Source organism: Bombina bombina, chromosome 2 (genome assembly GCF_027579735.1).
Source record: "Bombina bombina isolate aBomBom1 chromosome 2, aBomBom1.pri, whole genome shotgun sequence".
In the NCBI taxonomy this organism is placed as follows: Eukaryota; Metazoa; Chordata; class Amphibia; order Anura; family Bombinatoridae; genus Bombina; species Bombina bombina.
Genome location: NC_069500.1, coordinates 1,060,710,882 through 1,060,727,940, shown reverse-complemented (window position 1 = coordinate 1,060,727,940; position 17,059 = coordinate 1,060,710,882).

The following is a 17,059-nucleotide window of genomic DNA, read 5'->3' as shown; positions in this document are numbered from 1 at the left end:
GATAAATGCTATAGGTTCTTATACAACCCAGTTACATGCTATATACTATTCTATATCTATGTCTACCATAATTGCCATTTTTTTTCTTCTGCTGCTGCACAGGTGACTGCTTCGGGGCCTATCTATCAAGCTCCGAAAGGAGCTTGATGGCCCGTGTTTCTGGCGAGTCTTCAGACTCGCCAGAAACAGCAGTTATGAAGCAGCTGTCACAAAGACCGCTACTCCATAACCTGTCCGCCTGCTCTGAGCAGGCGGACAGACATCGCCGGAAATCAACCCAATCGAGTATGATCGGGTTGATTGACACTCCCCTGCTAGCAGCCCGTTGCCACGAGTCTGCAATGCTGAATACGGAGAGCCAGACCTTGTTAAATAGAGGCCTTCTTCTTCAGTTAATCCACTGGTACCTAAAATATATTTACATTTTTCTTCTACAAATTGCCAGTGGCGTCACTAGGGGGGTGCGGAGGGTGCGGCCCGCACCTGGGTGACACCCTCCAGGGGTGACACCAAAAAAATTTTTTTATTGAAATTCAAAGGCTGGCATTTGTGAACATTAGTGGGACTGGGGAAGTTGTAGACACACAATTTTTTTGCCCCTTGAGCCAGTGCTGCAATTTCAACAAATAGTTTTCCCGGCTGCTTTTGCTTGTTTGTACTTTGCTCCTCCCCTGGGGCTTGCAAAGTTGCGCTGCTAGCCTAAACCTGCTTGCCTATCTGTGCTCACTGCTCAGTGACATGTGGCCCAGGGCTGTGCACTGACAGACTTGGAACAGAGTCAGAGAGCAGAATTTTCATAGTTTGCGCGCTTAAACCTTTTCTTCAGTGGTTTATTTTAGAGTGCTCTGTTTATCTTTCATTTGATGTTCTGCTGAGCCAGGGAGCAGCTCTAGGCACGAGTTTCATAATTAATGCAGTGCAGTTTAAGTGTGTCTGAGTGTTTGTATGTGTGTTTGCCTGTGTTTTTGTGTGTGTCTGCTTTCTGGGGTGGGGGTGACATCATGACTTACCGCACCGGGTGACACCAACCCTAGTGACGCCACTGCAAATTGATGAGGGTTTCTAAATTAATGCCACCTTAATTTTAAAAATAAATAACAAGTCTTTTCTGTTTATCAGTTAAAAAGTTAATGTTATTGTTTCACTATGTAGCGGCAATGCTTTAGACAGTGATAAAACAACAATAAAATCTTGTAAGCCTGTGTTTTTTCATAGTCCAAGAAGACCTGCTGCTGAGGCCACCACACTTGACCTATGGTAAGGTTCCGTTTTTCAGTATACCATATAAATTCATAATACGGCTTTTAAAACTGACTTTATTGATGGGGCTCCTAAGGAAACCATCAGAAAAGACTTTTCCAACCAAATTAAAGAGGGACTTAATGGATCTCAGTAGAATATATCTCTAAGAAGAAGACAGAGTTGATATTGAAGAATTCGTATGTCAGTGTTGTAAAGGCCTTCTTAAAAATTGTCTCACCAGGGCAGCTAACACCAACAATAAGCTAGATTTCGAGTGGAGTGCTATTTATTGCTCCAGCTCATGCGCTAACTCTATTAGAAGCTTTTTTGTGCGCAATGAAGTTGAAAGTAAAACATTTTCACTTGCATGCTAAACCGACTCTTGCAAAAAGCCTAAACGTGGAAAAAATGTAACACCCAGCAAGTCGCACAAACCTGATCTTATTTTCTCAAATGCGCTGACCCGACATGAAATATTAATATTTCACATTTCAATGTTCTTCACATAGAATAATATGTTCTATTTATTCATAAACACACACTAACTCTTCCATTGCTGCTTTTATCTTAGTTGAGAGCTTGTGAGTGAGTGCCTGACTTTTTCTGTGTGTTATATTAATGTATAATTTTTTTTTGTAATTTTCCCTGTTTGGGCTTTGCACCCAGTCCTGTCTGGGGTTAACTGCCTGTGGCTCAGGTGGCAGTGCAGCTTCCTGAGAGTGCTGGTTTGCACCAAGGGCTGTGCATGTTGCAGGGTCATAGGATGTGTACCCGGTCCGGCCTGAGAGTGCTGACCCCACCCGTGTTTTATATTTATATATACAGTATATTTCAATCCAAGGGTAGAAGAGCGCTAATATAAATAATCGGTATCCATGGTCACCATGAGGTAAGTCAATTAAACAAATGAAAGATGGGGGTCTCTATCGTACCCCAATAGATGTCCACTTACTTGAAACCACCTCAATAGATATGAGGTAAGTTAAACGTATCGCTATAGCTCCTCCACGTTAACAGTCTGTTAACTCCACAGGCCAAAATTCCAATTCCTCTATGCCTCACAGGACAGAAACTTTCTTTGGGTATTTTCAATTGGATGTGTATCCCTCAGTGATTTCAGAACATGGAACAAGATGCAAAAGAACAGCTGAAAGTGTAATATAATTTAATAAAATTAAAGTACAAAGAGAATATTCAACTCACATTTGCAAACCACAAAATATGAGGTATGTATCACATAAAAAATGGCTCATCAGACTGGCTATGTCCAGTGCTGGTGGGGTTTGAGCATTCGCCTTATAAAAGGATTTTATAAGGCGAATGCTGTGTGTATATTATAAATATTTGACATTCCAATGTTCTGTACATAGCAGAATATGTTCTAAAATATTTTTAAATAGATATTCCTATTTATGTCTGTATATATCTATACCTATATACAATCATGTATATATACTGTATATATAGATATAAATATATATTGTCCCAAAAATCAATCAGATATATGTACAAATATGTATTTCAGAATAAATAGAACATATTCTTCTATGTGAAGAACACTGGAATGTGAAATATCCATATTTTCATGTTGGGTTAGCGCACATGAGAATATGCAATCTGGTTTTGTGCTGTTTTTTCGCCCTATTGAATTCTATTGGGGAATACATAAGTTACATAAATACGCATATGATATTGTAAGTTAGCTATATATAATATCCCTAGAGGTGCACAGCTATATATAATATCCCTAGAGGTGCACAGCTATATGTAATATTCCTAGAGGTATACATCCATTTATAATATCTCTAGAGGTGCACAGTTATATATATATATATATATATATATATATATATATATAATATCCCTAGAGGTGCACAGCTATATATAATATCCCTAGAGGTGCGCAGCTATATATAATAACCCTAGAGGTATACAGCTATATATAATAACCCTAGAGGTGCACAGCTATATGTAATATTCCTAGAGGTATACATCCATTTATAATATCCCTAGAGGTGCACAGTTATATATAATATATATATATATATAAAAATATCCCTAGAGGTGCACAGCTGTATATAATATCCCTAGAGGTGCACAGCTATATATAATGCCCCTAGAGGTGCACAGTTATATATATAATATCCCTAGAGGTGCACGGCTATATATAATATCCCTAGAGGTGCACAGTTATATATATAATATCCCTAGAGGTATACAGCTATATATAATATCCCTAGAGGTGCACAGCTATATATAATGTCTCTAGAGGTGCACAGTTATATATATATATATATATATATATATATCTATATCTATATCTATATCTATATATATATATATATATATATATATATATATATATATATATACAGGGAGTGCAGAATTATTAGGCAAATGAGTATTTTGACCACATCATCCTCTTTATGCATGTTGTCTTACTCCAAGCTGTATAGGCTTGAAAGCCTACTACAAATTAAGCATATTAGGTGATGTGCATCTCTGTAATGAGAAGGGGTGTGGTCTAATGACATCAACACCCTATATCAGGTGTGCATAATTATTAGGCAACTTCCTTTCCTTTGGCAAAATGGGTCAAAAGAAGGACTTGACAGGCTCAGAAAAGTAAAAAATAGTGAGATATCTTGCAGAGGGATGCAGCACTCTTAAAATTGCAAAGCTTCTGAAGCGTGATCATCGAACAATCAAGCGTTTCATTCAAAATAGTCAATAGGGTCGCAAGAAGCGTGTGGAAAAACCAAGGCGCAAAATAACTGCCCATGAACTGAGAAAAGTCAAGCGTGCAGCTGCCAAGATGCCACTTGCCACCAGTTTGGCCATATTTCAGAGCTGCAACATCACTGGAGTGCCCAAAAGCACAAGGTGTGCAATACTCAGAGACATGGCCAAGGTAAGAAAGGCTGAAAGACGACCACCACTGAACAAGACACACAAGCTGAAACGTCAAGACTGGGCCAAGAAATATCACAAGACTGATTTTTCTAAGGTTTTATGGACTGATGAAATGAGAGTGAGTCTTGATGGGCCAGATGGATGGGCCCGTGGCTGGATTGGTAAAGGGCAGAGAGCTCCAGTCCGACTCAGACGCCAGCAAGGTGGAGGTGGAGTACTGGTTTGGGCTGGTATCATCAAAGATGAGCTTGTGAGACCTTTTCGGGTTGAGGATGGAGTCAAGCTCAACTCCCAGTCCTACTGCCAGTTTCTGGAAGACACCTTCTTCAAGCAGTGGTACAGGAAGAAGTCTGCATCCTTCAAGAAAAACATGATTTTCATGCAGGACAATGCTCCATCACACGCGTCCAAGTACTCCACAGCGTGGCTGGCAAGAAAGGGTATAAAAGAAGAAAATCTTATGACATGGCCTCCTTGTTCACCTGATCTGAACCCCATTGAGAACCTGTGGTCCATCATCAAATGTGAGATTTACAAGGAGGGAAAACAGTACACCTCTCTGAACAGTGTCTGGGAGGCTGTGGTTGCTGCTGCACGCAATGTTGATGGTGAACAGATCAAAACACTGACAGAATCCATGGATGGCAGGCTTTTGAGTGTCCTTGCAAAGAAAGGTGGCTATATTGGTCACTGATTTGTTTTTGTTTTGTTTTTGAATGTCAGAAATGTATATTTGTGAATGTTGAGATGTTATATTGGTTTCACTGGTAAAAATAAATAATTGAAATGGGTATATATTTGTTTTTTGTTAAGTTGCCTAATAATTATGCACAGTAATAGTCACCTGCACACACAGATATCCCCCTAAAATAGCTATAACTAAAAACAAACTAAAAACTACTTCCAAAACTATTCAGCTTTGATATTAATGAGTTTTTTGGGTTCATTGAGAACATGGTTGTTGTTCAATAATAGAATTAATCCTCAAAAATACAATTCTGCACTCCCTGTATATATATATATATATATATATATATATATATATATATATATATATATATATATATATAAAATATCCCTAGAGGTGCACAGCTATATATAATATCCCTAGAGGTGCACAGCTATATATAATATCCCTGGAGGTGCACAGCTATATATAATATCCCTAGAGGTACACAGCTATATACAATATTCCTAGAGGTGCACAGCTATATATAATATCCCTAGAGGTGCACAGTTATATATATAATATCCCTAGAGGTATACAGCTATATATAATATCCCTAGAGGTGCACAGCTATATATAATATCCCTAGAGGTGCACAGCTATATATAATATCCCTAGAGGTACACAGCTATATACAATATTCCTAGAGGTGCACAGCTATATATAATATCCCTAGAGGTGCACAGCTATATATAATATCCCTAGAGGTACACAGCTATATACAATATTCCTAGAGGTGCACAGCTATATATAATAACCCTAGAGGTGCACAGCTATATATAATATCCCTAGAGGTGCACAGCTATATATAATAACCCTAGAGGTGCACAGCTATATGTAATATTCCTAGAGGTATACATCCATTTATAATATCTCTAGAGGTGCACACACATATATATATATATATATATATAATATCCCTAGAGGTGCACAGCTGTATATAATATCCCTAGAGGTGCACAGCTATATATAATATCCCTAGAGGTGCGCAGCTATATATAATAACCCTAGAGGTATACAGCTATATATAATAACCCTAGAGGTGCACAGCTATATGTAATATTCCTAGAGGTATACATCCATTTATAATATCCCTAGAGGTGCACAGTTATATATATACATATATATATATATATATATATATATATATATATATATATATATATATATATATATATATAAAATATCCCTAGAGGTGCACAGCTGTATATAATATCCCTAGAGGTGCACAGCTATATATAATGTCCCTAGAGGTGCACAGTTATATATATAATATCCCTAGAGGTGCACGGCTATATATAATATCCCTAGAGGTGCACAGTTATATATATAATATCCCTAGAGGTATACAGCTATACATAATATCCCTAGAGGTGCACAGCTATATATAATATCTCTAGAGGTGCACAGTTATATATATATATATATATATATATATATATATATATATATATATATATATATATATATATATATATATAATATCCCTAGAGGTGCACAGCTATATATAATATCCCTAGAGGTGCACAGCTATATATAATATCCCTGGAGGTGCACAGCTATATATAATATCCCTAGAGGTACACAGCTATATACAATATTCCTAGAGGTGCACAGCTATATATAATATCCCTAGAGGTGCACAGTTATATATATAATATCCCTAGAGGTATACAGCTATATATAATATCCCTAGAGGTGCACAGCTATATATAATATCCCTAGAGGTGCACAGCTATATATAATATCCCTAGAGGTACACAGCTATATACAATATTCCTAGAGGTGCACAGCTATATATAATATCCCTAGAGGTGCACAGCTATATATAATATCCCTAGAGGTACACAGCTATATACAATATTCCTAGAGGTGCACAGCTATATATAATAACCCTAGAGGTGCACAGCTATATATAATATCCCTAGAGGTGCACAGCTATATATAATAACCCTAGAGGTGCACAGCTATATGTAATATTCCTAGAGGTGCACAGCTATATATAATAACCCTAGAGGTGCACAGCTATATATAATATCCCTAGAGGTGCACAGCTATGTATAATATCCCTAGAGGTGCACAGCTATATATAATAACCCTAGAGGTGCACAGCTATATGTAATATTCCTAGAGGTATACATCCATTTATAATATCTCTAGAGGTGCACAGATATATATATATATATATATATATATATATATATATATATATATATATTATATATATATAATATCCCTAGAGGTGCACAGCTGTATATAATATCCCTAGAGGTGCACAGCTATATATAATATCCCTAGAGGTGCACAGTTATATATATAATATCCCTAGAGGTGCACGGCTATATATAATATCCCTAGCGGGACACAGCTATATATAATATCCCTAGAGGTGCACAGCTATGTATAATATCCCTAGAGGTGCACAGCTATATGTAATATTCCTAGAGGTATACATCCATTTATAATATCCCTAGAGTTGGACAGTTGTATACATAATATCCCTAGAGGTGCACAGCTGTATATAATATCCCTTGAGGTACACAGCTATATACATAATATCCCTAGAGGTGCACAGCTGTATATAATATCCCTAGAAGTGCACAGTTATATACATAATATCTCTAGAAGTGCACAGCTATCAAAGCGTCAATTTTGTTGCATTCGCTGGCATCAATATGCTAGCGAGACATCGCTGCCGCGAGTCTACAATCGACAACCTTATTTATCAAAAAGTATGTCAAAAACACGCACGTCAAGTCCGACGCAATGAGCATCGGACTGTTGATAAATAAGAGTCATCAATGTCGCAGATATTCTTTTTTATTCAACTTTATTTAAACCATGTCATTAATGTCCATGAACAAGCACATTTCTCTAAAGCTAATCTTTTATTTTTCATCTGTTAATGGCCAAGAAATAGCTAGATTTATACCTGAACAAACGATATCTCTTAGAAAGTATTTTTCTATGTAATTGTTATACAAAAAACTGATATATGACATTGCCACATAAATTAATGTGTATTTGTATTTCTAGAAATCATGATATGACTATCTCATGTTTTTTTGTTGTTTAAAATGATTATTAATGCTAGAATTTGTATATATATCAGGGGGAATTATAATAAGGCGAGACAGGAAAGGGATATCGTGCTAAGACAAAAATCCCAGGAAGAAGAGCAAAAGATTAGCACCAAGTTTAAAGGATTTCATGGATGCTCGGCTAAGTATCTAGCTAGCATAATTAAAAATAGAAAGAAGAAAAATATTATCCCAGCTATTAAAGATGCTGACCAGAGGTATACAGACTCTAGAGATATTAGCCAGGTATTTTTTAATTACTATCAGAAGTTATATACAAATACTAATGGGAATGAGATTAACCAAGAAAATTTCTGGTCACAAGTCACAATACCTCGAATTAATGAGGAACAGCTTACAGCCCTAAATGTACCGATCACTGTACAAGAGATAACTAAGGCAATCAATGAAGCTAATTTAAATAAAGCGGCAGGCCCAGATTGCCTGCCAGTTGAATATTTGAAAATTTTGGTAGAAGAGGTTAGTCCAATATTAGAAAAACTTTTTAATAGCTACTTTATTCATAACAACCCAATATCAGCCTATTTTTCAGCGGCAAACATTACATTAATACTAAAAAAAGGTAAAAACAGCGAAGATCTATCATCATACAGGCCGATATCGGTCTTAAATGCAGACTATAAAATTTTAACATCAATTGTGGCTGCTAGATTAATGAATTGTCTCGATGGAATCATACATTCGGATCAAACGGGCTTCATGGCATCTAGAAAATCTTCAAAAAATATCCGTAAAGTGATAACCTTTATAGATTATATATGGAACATAAAAAATTCTAAAGGGAAACATTCAAAATATGATACAGCTTTGTTAACCCTCGATGCCGAGAAGGCCTTTGACTCGATTGAGTGGGACTATCTTTTTAAAGCATTGGAAAAATTTGGATTCAAAAATCATTTTGTTCATTTTATACATAACTTATATAGGAATCCAATATCCTTTCTACTGATTAATGGGACATTAACTAAGGCAATTTCATTAAAAAAAGGCACAAGGCAGGGCTGCCCACTTTCCCCCCTACTGTTTAACATCGCCCTCGAACCTCTGGCCATCCGGTTAAGACAGGTATGCATAGGGACCCCTCTAGTTACACCAACACTAAAAATTCTCCTGTATGCCGATGACATTATAATTTTTCTTTATAACACTTCTCAGGTAATACCTATAATCCTAACATACTTAAACCTTTTCAGCTCGTTTTCAGGGTATAAAATAAACTACACTAAAAGTGAACTGATGTGGCTCCAGAAAACTAAATTTAGTATACGGGAACTTCCGTTTAAAGTTGTCGACACGCTTACATATCTAGGTTTACATCTGCATAAAAATCCCCAAAACTGGTATAACTTAAATTACCAAAAGCTTATTCAAAAGATCAAGGTAAATCTAGAAATATGGACAGCGTTTCCCTTATCTATAACAGCTAGAGTCAGTTTACTAAAAACAATTATCTTTCCACAACTGTTATACCCTCTCCAGAATCTTCCGCTACTTTTAAAGAAATCAGATATTAATGAAATAAATGCCATGTTTAGCAAGTTCATATGGCATGGTAAGAAAGCGCGTTTGTCTCTCAACAAATTGACTCAAAAACGTGGCACTGCGGGCCTTGCACTACCAAATATTAGTCTTTATAATCTGGCCGCTCTGGTCAAAATTGCATTTGACTGGCTAGCAGAAACCAATTGGTTTTCTGCAACTGATCTTGAGAGCTATATGATCTATCCTTATTCACTTAAAGCTATTTTACATAATTCCCCAGATGAAATCCCTCTGAGTATACGTTATCTAATATCTTTTAATAATATATTGATAGCTTGGCGTAAATTCTGTCATGTAATTGGAGCAAACTATTTGTTCTCCGAATATCTCCCAATAAGAGGCAATGCGGGATTTTTACCTGGAAATTCCCAGGTAATATTTAAAACCTGGGAAGAAAAAGGTTTGAAATATGTCTACCAATTATTATTAGACTCTGGGCAGGTAACCTCATTTGAATCTCTGGTAACGCAATTTGGTCTTCCTAGAAATAGTCTCTTTGCTTATCTACAAGCAAGGCACTTTATTGGTAGTAAAGATTGGACTCTAGATAGAGATGGTGCATGGTCCGATATTAGAATACATATACAAAAATCCTCAGGTGGAACATCGTCAATATCATTAATATACAACATAATGCTGGCTAAACAAAGTCAAATTCTTTTAGATAAAATATCCAATACGTGGATACCCTATTTCCCGGATATAAACCATGAAAAAATAAAGTTAAGTTTTCTAGCCCTAAGTAAATGTAGGATTTCAATGAATTGGAAAGAATCACACATGAAATTGCTAAATAACTATTATTATACTCCATCTAGATTAAGTAGAATGTTTACATCACGAACACTCCTCTGCCCACGTTGTAGGCATTTAGAAGCAGATACCCTACATATGTTTGGGCTTTGCCCTAAGATTAATCACTTTTGGAAAAAGATTATTTTTTGGCTTAACAAAACTTTTAGGGTTGAGATCACTATTGGGTTAGAAGAGATTATATTTCTTAAAAATCATACAAATAACCAAGCTCTTCATGAAAATGTAATTAATACAATAATACTACTAGCCAGACATTTAATACTGAAAACATGGAAAGGAAAAACAGCCCCTAGCTTTCCACTCTTTATTAAAGAAATACAAAATCAAATCATATTCAAATCTTTTCATACGCAATTAGCAGGTGAAAAAAAAATTAAAACATTTCTCATAAGATGGCTGCCCATAATTAAAACATATCCCACCCAAGTCCAAAAGGGTATATTGAATCCCTTTTTGAGCTCGGATAGCTTTGCAGAGCTAGTATTACATGGTGAATTTCCAGCATCTTGGATCTCGCTTTACAGAGAAGTTTATTAAGGGTCATCTAAGATCTGGAAGGTCATTGTTCTTGATATAGGTCGTATGGACCTAGGATTTGGTTTATGGGAGACAGGGGGGAACCTGTGAGTTTATTTTTTTTATTTATTTATTTATTTTTTTTTTTTTTCCTCTCTCTTATCCCTCTTTCCATTTTCTTGTCTTTTCTTTCTATTTTTTTTTTTTAATTATTTTAGGTACAAAAAAACTGGTAATCCAAAAGATCACATTTAAATAAGAAGACATTTTCTGAATCTCTGAGGTTAAAGAGTTCATAAACAAAATATACAGATGTGTCTACTGTGTATCCTTTATTGTTTTTTTTTTCTGTTATTTTGTCGTTATTATGTCTTCCGCTGTACCTGTATATTGGATTGCAACTAATAAAAAAAAAGAATTTAAAAGAATTTGTATATATATCTTTGCACATACTTGTGTGTTTGTATATACAGTGGGGAAAAAAGGTATTTAGTCAGCCACCAATTGTGTAAGTTCTCCCACTTAAAAAGATGAGAGAGGCCTGTAATTTTCATCATAGGTATACCTCAACTATGAGAGACAAAATATGAAAACAAATCCAGACAATCACATTGTCTGATTTGGAAAGAATTTATTTGCAAATTATGGTGGAAAATAAGTATTTGGTCACCTACAAACAAGCAAGATTTCTGGCTCTCACATACCTGTATCTTCTTCTTTAAGAGGCTCCTCTGTCCTCCACTCATTACCTGTATTAATGGCACCTGTTTGAACTTATTTTCAGTATAAAAGACACCTGTCCACAACCTCAAACAGTCACACCCCAAACTCCACTATGGTGAAGACCAAAGAGCTGTCGAAGGACACTAGAAACAAAATTGTAGACCTGCACCAGGCTGGGAAGACTGAATCTGCCATAGGCAAGCAGCTTGGTGTAAATAAATCAACTGTGGGAGCAATAATTAGAAAATGGAAGACATACAAGACCACTGATAATCTCCCTCGATCTGGGGCTCCACGCAAGATCTCACCCCGTGGGGTCAAAATGATCACAAGAACGGTGAGCAAATATCCCAGAACCACACGGGGGGACCTAGTGAATGACCTGCAGATAGCTGGACCAACGTAACAAAGGCTACCATCAGTAACACACTACACTGCCAGGGACTCAGATCCTGCAGTGCCAGATGTGTCCCCCTGCTTAAGCCACTACATGTCCGGGCTTGTCTGAAGTATGCTAGAGAGCATTTGGATGATCCAGAAGCGGATTGGGAGAATGTCATATGGTCAGATGAAACCAAAGTAGAACTGTTTGGTAGAAACACAACTTGTCGTGTTTGGAGGAGAGAGAACACCATACCTACTGTGAAGCATGGGGGTGGCAACATCATGCTTTGGGGCTGTTTCTCTGCAAAGAGAACAGGACGACTTGTCCGTGTACATGAAAGAATGAATGGGGCCATGTATCGTGAGATTTTTAGTGCAAACCTCATTCCATCAGCAAGGGCATTGAAGATGAAATGTGGCTGGGTCTTTCAGCATGATAATGATCCCAAACACACCGCCCGGGCAACAAAGGAGGGGCTTCGTAAGAAGCATTTCAAGGTCCTGGGGTGGCCTAGCCAGTCTCCAGATCTCAACCCCATAGAAAACCTTTGGAGGGAGTTGAAAGTCTGTGTTGCCCAGCCCCAAAACATCACTGCTCTAGAGGAGATCTGCATGCAGGAATGGGCCAACATACCAGCAACAGTGTGTGACAACCTTGTGAAGACTTACAGAAAATGTTTGACCTCTGTCATTGCCAACAAAGGATATATAACAAAGTATTGAGATGAACTTTTGATATTGACCAAATACTTATTTTCCACCATAATTTGCAAATAAATTCTTTCCAAATCAGACAATGTGATTGTCTGGATTTGTTTCCACATTTTGTCTCTCATAGTTGAGGTATACCTATGATGAAAATTACAGGCCTCTCTAATCTTCTTAGGTGGGAGAACTTGCACAATTGGTGGCTGACTAAATACTCCCCCCCCACTGTATATATATATATATATATATATTACACAAATAATACACAATCAGTGCTAGAAGGATATGAGGTATCTGTTTGTCTAAATATATAATCCCATCCGTTACCCAGATTATATATGTATATATTAGACTAATACAGTTTCTGTAACCAACAGTCTCAGGTATATAAGGGTGGTTAGTCTATGGAAAAAGTTCCTTATGATCCACAGTGCAGGTTCCCATGTGCATATGTATATATGGCAGCCCGTTTGAGAATAAAGGTGATCCCCCGCAGGGCGAGGTTCCTCTTGTTAATCTGAAAAGTAGGTGACAAAACAGGCGCACAAGGCACACTTCGTGTAATACGTTCTGGTATTGAAAATTATATAGAAATGTGAAAAATCCACGCTCACCTGGTGATACCTCACAGTATGAGGTATTTAGAAAGCCTTAGTGTTAGTAAAGTCTTCCTCCTCTCACTCCTCTATCTCTCCACGATCCTCAGATGTCCAGAATCTTTCCCCTGTTAGTGGGAAACTTGTAGGGCCAAAGTAGATGGTATTAAAGGGAGAGGGGATAGGGGAGACAGTGTGCTATTAACATATAAACACTACTAACACAAGTGTGTAAAATTAACACCAGGTTTATTATTAATCTGTTAAAACACCTATTACTTCCATAGGCACATATGACAATATTTTATAACAGTAACTATAGAGCCGTAGTAGGACCGGTACCAGGATCCTATGTATGGACCTCACAACCAGGTGCCTTCTAATTCGCTCTTAACACATAAAATATAGTAGTAAAAATGGAGCTCTGAAGGAATATAGTTAGACCGCTGCACTATGTTACAATTGTGCAGCAGCCTGTTCCTTATGCAGCTCCGTGTGAACTCCTGTGTAGTGTGCTGACGTTTGGCGGGGGGCGGAGCCTAACACGTTTCGTAACCAATGGGTTACTTCATCAGAGGTATTAAAATCTATATCTACTAGTGCACCAAGTTTAGCAACAATATTGTTTGATTTAGAAAGTATACAATTTTGATAAAGTTTCTAATTTACTTTTATTATCTAGTATGCTTCATTGTCTTGCAGCTTCGAACATAACCTTTCTGTATTTTCGCGGCCTCAAGGGTGGCGGTTTGAACGATAGGTATGCTGCATCGGAATTGACACGAGTGTACCTGTTGAATGTTTGATAAATTGGAAAGAGGGTGAGTTAGAATCGAATGTGAATTCGAAACATCTGGAATGACGCAAGCATTGATCTGCATCGGATTGATATCGCAGGAGCATATATTACGTCACACATTTCAACATTTGACGATCTTGACACTTTAACTATGGTGGATCAATCTTGTGTCGAATTTGACACGGGATTGCAGCATATTATCAGTTGAAGCTTTGATAAATCTACCCCATGCTCTGAAGTCAAGCTAACCCGGCGCACGTTAAATTCAATTGTACTCTAGCTAACATGCTTATTTTCAACTTGTAATATGCATGCTACTTCCAACGCACACTAACACCTAGGATAAAGCCTTTATCGCTCACACGCAACTGTTAGTGCACAAATCATAATCTAGCCCAATGAGAGATAGGAGAATTGCCAAACCAGAAGCTGTAATAGTTTTTAAGACAACATATGTTCTGCACAGCTCCTGTGTTGAGGCACCAAGAAATAGAGTTGCAATATGTCCTTAAAGGGACATTATACAATCATTTTTTCTTTGCATAAATGTTTTGTAGATGATCTATTTATATAGACCATATTTTTTTTTAAATGTATAGTTTTGCTTATTTTTAAATAACATTTCTCTGATTTTCAGACGCCTAACCAAGCCCCAAAGTTTTATGAGAATACCGTCAGCTACCTACTCCAGCTTGCTCCTGTTTTTGTAAAGGGTCTTTTCATATGCAAAAGAAGGGGGAGGGGGTGTCTTATTTCCCACTTGCAGTGGGCTTTTCAACTACCTTTTCAACAGAGCTAAACTGAGAGCTTCTAAGTAAGTTTTTAAACAGTTTTATACTGGATTTTTATATCTTATTCTTTATAGTAATGTCTATTACATGCAGTTATATGAAAATGAGTGTATACTGTCCCTTTAAGATCTTAGTCTTGTAGCTGTTCATACCTAGCGAGAACCTTCTATTGTTCCCTGACATCCTTTTGTCTTGTAGAAATTAGCTAAGGCATTGGAAATAAAAAACTATAGCAATGGCACTGACACTAGCTCTTATTGAGTAGTGTGATCTTCTCAAAGGACCATCTCGACCTTTCTTAATCTACAATAATCACAAGAATGTATGATACCTTAATTGCTCATCCTCTGAATATCAGATAAGCACTTGTGGTCACTTTCTTTTCACACTTCTATTTAATTTTACCCTTAGCCTCTAAAACAAAGACAATAAAAGGAGATTCAGTTTCTAGACACTAAAATAACTTTATATACAGAGCCTTCTAACAACACCTTATAGATCAATGTAACATGCATTACTTAAAGGCACACTAAAGTCAAAGCAAACTTTTATGATCCAGTAAGAATATGCAGCTTTAAGATACTTTGCAATTTACATCCATTATCAAATTTTGCTCAGTCTTTTTATATTCACACTTTCTGGGGGACAAGATCCTACTGAGCATGTGCACAAGGTTACAGGGTATATGTGTACTAGTTTGTGATTGGCTGATGTCTGTCACATGAAACAGGGGGCCGCAAAATGGTAGCAAAAATACATTTGTCAGAAAAAAAATCTACTGCATATTTGAAATTCAGAGTAAGTGTTATTGCATTGTCTTTTTATTATGAGATTGTTAACTGTGCAATTCTACTGCATTGAGTGGTCCTTTAAGTGTAACTGGGTAGACTAATATATCAAACATTTTTTAATACCTAATACATTTCTTGTACCTCAATCCCTACTCAAGGAGTACTTATACTAGGTACATGACATTAAACTTGCAGGATATCCCAGAGAGACCTTTACCTTGCCCCTACTGAAACAATATGAATATATGTAAGCTTGTTATATTTGTGTTGTAACAAACACGGCTTCAACTAGTTTATCACAGCCACTTAGTTAAAGCAGAACTAGCACTCAACCAGGAACAAACAATGGCTCAGTAACTTGTTTCTTGATGAGTTACCGCCTGAGAGAAGCCCTTTTTAGTCCAATTGCACGTTTCACAGTGGATAACTTTCTTGAAGTATACCAGTCTGATCCACATAGAATATATGGTTCAGCCTCAAAATACAAAACAATTCTCCTCTGAATGAGGGACATGTCAACCCCAGAAAATTGGTTTATCGTCTGTGGTCAGTGAGGTGCAGCCATATCCCTCTAGGCACATTGGGCAGGAAGTCCACATCTGGTATCCCATGTCTAGTTTCTGCTCATATCTACCATCCTAGACTCTTTCCTCATGATACTCCTCTAATATGGGGTGCCAAATTCTGTCAAAAGGGCTGAAACATTTAGGGCTAGATTAAAAGTGGAGCACTAAATTATCACGTGCCTGCAAATGGGCAAATTTTCACGTTTGCGGGAGCGTGACAATTAACCAGCTATTACAAGCAATTAGCTCTGGTTAATTTTATAAATATGCCCAAAATACAGTGTAGTGTATTTTGTTAAAAAATAAAGATAGTAGCTTCTTTATTTTTTAATACAATAACTGCACTAGGCCGTCTCTGACGGCATCAGAACAAGGCACCCATTCGAGCCCATGGAAGTGCACTCTCGTGTTGCTGACAAATTGTAATACCAGCACACATTAGCGTGCGCTGGTATAACTCAGTGGGGTGCAAATATCACTTTCACAAAAGTGATATTTAGGGCTCCACATGTAATCTGGCCCTTAATGTTGCACTGACATTTTGATGTAGTTCTGTTGCATTCACACATTAAAAACCTCTTGATTTTATGTTAAATATGTGCTTTGTCCCTAGAGAGGCCAAAAAGCAAAATATATAGCCAAGCTTTTCAAAATGTTCCAAATTGCTGAAACTTGATTTATGATTTGTAGGATTTGCAGGCTACAGAATTTGCTTTTTTTGCAAAATAGGACAAGCACAATTCTTCACAAAAGCAAGAGGTGTTTAATATACTTTTAATGGAAATTAGGATCGATGACATCAACACTGTCTTCATGTTGCTTATGACCTTTTGCTTTCTACCAA